Here is a 5,950-nt window from a genome sequence, read left to right on the forward strand (position 1 = left end):
GTGCTAAACTAAAACTCATAAATCCCGAATCCTAAATTCATACATAGAAGTTACAGATTTATCCGAACATATACCTGATAACTTTATCTTTGACTCTTTACACGTGTGGTAAAATTTTTACTAAACTAGCACAAATATTAGATTTTGAATCCAGTAAACCTATTGAGTTACAATTGAATCCTGAACTTTGAACCATAAAGTTCAAATCTTGAATCTAAACTTGTATATGAGATACATAATCCTACCATTTTAGAATAAAATTTATCCCCAAATTTACTAACACCCATAATCAAATGCAAAATAATATTTTATTGAACTGTTAACACTTATCCCACAAAGAAATTAAACCCTTGAATACTATTTCATCAGTTTAAGATTCACGTTCAAAAAGAGAATCAAATTTACAAATTACAAAACAGTAAAAAAAGGTGTCACTTGTTTAAGGAGCAAACCTCTTCTTTTTCTTCTTCAAGAATACTTCTCTTTCGCTCCATGCTCGACTCCATCTTTTGCAAACCTTGAAATTTCCTTCAAAAAGGAATTCTGAAATGGTGAAAATAAGAAGAAAAAAAATGGTGAAACAAATCAATTAACGCACCCCTTTTACACAGAGGAAGGAGTGGAGGAAGAGGGAGAGGAAGGAGTGGAGGAAGAGAAAGAGGAGGAAAAAAGAGGAAGAGGAGGGAGAAGAGGCACAAACCTTTGCAAGCTAAATATACCATACTTACCACCAGGCTCACCTCTGGAAAAATTAATGATTCACAGAACAAGCTGATGAAACACACGATTGATGATAACTCTCGATTTTAGGATTTTATTTGAATTTGGTCCAATTACGGGCCAGATTAGTTGCTTTGTCTTTCTATTAAATAACATAAATACCAATACCAAATAATTAAACTCTTTCTCAATTTTTTAATTACTTTACTCTCTAATAATCTATATCTATAATAATATATTAAAAGTACGAGAACCCTAAGATAAGTGATTTGAACTTTTTACCCTTCATAAAAGTCTCCATAATAGACAAAATTATCTTTCCACGTTTTTCACCTTTTATTTTTAATTTATTATTTAATCAAACTAAAGACTCCTAAAAATATATGGATAAAAATTAAGCACTCCTAAAATATATGGGATAGAAATTATGAACTTTTGAAATATATGGAAAGAAATAATCAATAGGATATATATGGAATCCTAATAAAAATAAGCTTTTTTTCTTATATTTTAGTCATTTTAATTTTTTTTTAATGTTATTTAAGTAATTTTCCTGTATAAGTAGGAGTTTATTTGTTTTTTTTTTTTTTTTAATTTTCCATCTTTTAGCTTTCTTTTAGGAGTTGGATTTTAGTCATTTTAATTTCTTTTAATGTGATTTACGTAATTTTCCTGTATAAGTAGGAGTTTATTTATTTTATTTTATTTTTCAAAAATTTTCATCTTTTAGCTTTCTTTTAAGAGTTGGAATTCTATAATATTTACTTTTTAAATTTCTTTTTGGTTTAGATAATATTTACTTTTTAAATTCCTTTCTGATTTAGAGTCTTCTATATATAAGAAAATATTATTGCACAATCTCATTCATGAACTTTATGTTCAATGATGCTTCTGTATTTCTAGATTTTCTTTCTTTAAGAATTTTTCTTTTATAGTAGATCTTAATGTTTGTCTTATTACTTTTTTATTTTTTTATTTTTTTCACCACAAATATATCATTCATATGCTTTATCAAAATTGCAGGTTGTTGAAGTGAGTTTGTTCATAGGTATGTTTTCTGAAATTTTAGACTGATTTTAAAGTTTATAATAATAAATGATGTATTTTGATAAACAATTGCAAATTGAAAAATTTCTCTGTGAGCTTTGTTTATATTATTTCATATACAATTATTGATTTGAATTTGAATTATTTAGAATTTTGAACATATTATTTGAATCGGCACATTTTGTCATGGGAAATTGATTGTTCATTCTAAATTCATAATAGGTAGTAATGAAAGTGACTTATTTATAATTTTGGACAAATTATTTGGATCATCGTATTTCATTACAAAAAAATGATAAGTCATTCTAAATTTATAATAAATTATCTCATTAAACAAAGTTTTTTTTTTTATCTATGCTTTATGATTAAAAAATTACGCGTACTATGTTTTGAGGACTATTCGTGAGATTAGGTTTTTAGGAGATTTGATTTTTATTTATTAGTTGTTTGGCATATCATTAAATTATTTTCTTCATTGGTTGTAGGTAGGGGTGTACATAGGTCGGGTTGGCTCGGTTTTTCATTAAAATATAACCAAACCAATAATGTCAGTTTTCTAAATCTATAAACTAAATCAAACCAATATACAATCGGTTTTTTAATTTCGGTTTTAGTCGGTTTTTTTTGGTTTTCTCGATTTTTCGGTTTTCTCAGTTTTTTACAATTATAATGTGATTGAAGAAAAAAATTAAATGTTTTCACTAAAAAGATTTAAAAAAAAAAACAATGGTCATAGAGTAGTTTCAATTAAAATTAAGTTGGCAAATTACTAAGACGTCTAAACTACTATCTCTCAAAGTAATATTATGTGGATATCCAGTGACTCAATTTCTTAGTCACTAGTCACAGTAGCTTGTCTGAAAGTTCCCTCCACATAAAATGTGAGCATACAAAAGAATGAAGAATTGGAGACAACTTAATAAAAACTTATCTCCATAAAGTAATTAACTATAACATAATTCCATAAAAAAAAAAAAAGAAAAAAAAAAGAAACAAACCTAAATCACAACTTGACGAACGAATGAACAAAATGTAAAGTGAAGCAATGAAGATTTTTAGGTTTTTATATGGCAAAAATTTAGATATAGGTAACTTTTACTCCATAATTACAAGAAATGGTTAAAGTTTGCATAGTTACAAAACATAAATATACCTTAAATTCCTCTCTTTCTCTCACTCTTTCTCGTCTCTCCCCCTCTTCTCTCTCCCCTCCTCCATTCCCGTCCCTCTATTGGTCCCCCCCCCTCCCCCCTTCTTTCTCATTCTTTTATTTTTTATAATTTCAAGAATTGTATATTTGTATATAAACTACGCAAAATGTATATGTACACACTCAATATAAATTCTGCAAACTGTATACATACAGATATATAGTTATTTAATATACACTATAATAATATACAAGCATTCAGATATGCAATTGAAAAAAAATATATACATATACAATTAACAACTTATACATATATGACTTATATAATTGACATATATAACTTATACACATACGACTTATTCAATTGACTTATACGACTTATACAATTACATCATATATACAATTAATATATAATTTATACATATACGCATATATATACATATACAATTAACAACTTATACATATAAGATTTATATAATTGACATATATGACTTATACAATTGACTTACCATATACTACTTATACAATTACATCATATACACAATTAATATACAACTTATACATATACACATATATAACTGACACATAATATATAATTGATAACAATTTAGTTGAATTAAGAAAATAATGATTGAACTAAGTTATCTCAATCAAAATTTATGATAGAAAGGATTGCAAAATATATATATATATAAAATTAAATCTAATATCAAAAATACTGAAAGATTACCTCAAATCTTCAATAAATATTCTAAACAGATTTTATGTGGTGACAAATCCGCAAAAAAAGGTTCTCCAAAGTAAAATCAAGGATGATATCTTGTGATATTAAAGTGATTTTGAGAGAAAAAAAATTAAAGAAGGTCTCTTGAAAAACACTATTATGATGTTTCCAATGTTGTTGTTTCTTCAATGTAAAATCAAGGATATTAGAGTGATTTTGAGAGAAAAATAAGAAAAAAAAGTTGAAGAAGATATCTTTAATAATTGTGCATTTTGATGTTCCCATTGTTGCTTTTTTTTAGCCAATAGAACAAAAAAAAATGATTTTAAACTACCAAATAACTATGAATTGTAATTTTTTAAAACATTAACCATACCGTGTAATTAATATAGTATTTTGTCTATAATATTTAATTTTTCCTTTTTATATTAACATTTGTATTAATTTGTTATTAATGGACAAATATTATAATTAAAAACCCAAGAATATATATCTATTTTCTGAATATAAAAAAGTAATAAAAATAATTAGAAAGTAGATTATAAGTAATATTTTTTTACGTATAAAAAATTTAAATTTTATATATTATGTCGGTTCGGTTTGAGTTCGGTTTGATTTTATTTTTGCCAATACCAAACCAAACCAAGAATGATCGGGTTTTTTTTTTGCCAACACCAAACCAATTAAACCAAATCATAAGTCGATTTTTTTCCTCGGTTTGGTTTGATTCATCGGTTCGGTTTGACTTAACGGTTCGATTTGTACACCCCTAGTTGTAGGTATAAAGAGGCCATCACCAATTTCGAGAATTGCTTCTTTCAAGAAATTTGTTTTAATTTTAATGTAAATCTATATATATACCTTTTTTTTTTTTTTTTAAAATTAATTTGCATTATAATTTGAAGTGTTCTGTATCTGCATAGGAGCTCGACTGAATTTGAATTCATATCAAAAAGTTTCATATTAGAGGTTAAGCGCTCTCTATTAAAGGTGACTTGGGACTTATTGTTCAATTCTAAGATTGTCATTACAATAAAGTAATAGTAACTTATATTATGATCAAGAACTATGTCTTTTTTGAGTGAACCTGGAGAAAATATCAAAGATATAATATGTAAAAAAATTGAAATAGATGAAACAACAAATTCATGTGTACTGGCTCATTGTATGTTTTAATTATATGGATAGAATTTTCTTATTAAGTGTTTGCATGGTTTATGTCTAATATTTGTAAATTATATGGCATTTGAAACATAATTTATAAACGGACTATTTGAATAAATGAGTTGCCGCTTACTATTGCTTTTCATTCCTTTCATGTTTGATCTTACTCTTTCTATCCTATAAACAAACAAAACATAGATATTCATTTAATTAGTCTCAATTAAAATCCAGAGTGCTATTTTAAAACTCTATAAGACATGAAACCTAAAAAAACTCTCAAAAAAAGAGTACTTGTTGGCTTAATCAGTGGTCGGTGTAAAAGAAATTACACAAAAGTGTCTTCCGCTATTTATTTTATTTTTTATTTTTAGGTCATATTTAAAACCACAGGAGTAAAGTATATTTTAATATATATCACATGTCTATAATAATTAAAAGAGACATTAGAAAATGTATGGTGAATTATCATGTTCTTCTTCATGTACATTTTTTATCTTAAAGTTAATGTTGATTTTTAAAATTTTTTATTTAATAATATCGCGTACACACAATAATTTATTTGATATTCATTTATTGTTAATTAACTATATACACGTGAAAAACACGTATACCTAAATTAGTATACATAGCATAGCCGACATATACATAACATTCTGTGTATATGTTCGTTTGAGCCCTTTCTTGTACATATTTTCTTTGATTATTTATCTCAATTTTTTTACTAAAAATTACACAAATACATAACTTATGTTTCCAATATTACAAAAAATCCCAACTCCCTAAACATATTACAAAAATTTCAATATATACACAGAATGCTATATATACGTTGGCTATGTTGTTATATTAATAGGGAGAGAGAGTAAATTAATTAAAAAAGTGGGAGAGAATGTAATTACTTTCAAAAGGGTTGATATTTATGTTATTTATACTTTTTTTTATGAGGGGTTAACAGTTAAATTATTTTTACTTAGTTTTAGGAAGAGTATTAAAAATTAGAAATTCTAGAAATTTTTTTGGGAAAAGAATATACACTTTTTTATAGATGTGGCGAAGTGGTATATTGGACCCTTGTACTTATTCTCGTTTGTAAAGTGGATATTTCTACTTAGCCCTTTGTCATCTGAACCCTTCAACCCAGCACC

At 25.9% G+C, this 5,950-nt stretch overlaps 1 long non-coding RNA gene across 1 annotated transcript; it reads right to left on the reverse strand.

Annotated features, from left to right (window-relative positions):
• Positions 1–292: 292 nt before the first annotated feature.
• On the reverse strand, positions 293–841 carry LOC124890780. Its single transcript, XR_007049337.1, has 2 exons — positions 701–841; positions 293–543 (listed from the first exon to the last, which is right to left on the reverse strand). It is a non-coding gene; the product is annotated as an uncharacterized LOC124890780 (long non-coding RNA).
• Positions 842–5,950: the final 5,109 nt, after the last annotated feature.

The sequence above is a fragment of the Capsicum annuum genome, unplaced genomic scaffold, assembly GCF_002878395.1.
Source record: "Capsicum annuum cultivar UCD-10X-F1 unplaced genomic scaffold, UCD10Xv1.1 ctg2470, whole genome shotgun sequence".
In the NCBI taxonomy this organism is placed as follows: Eukaryota; Viridiplantae; Streptophyta; class Magnoliopsida; order Solanales; family Solanaceae; genus Capsicum; species Capsicum annuum.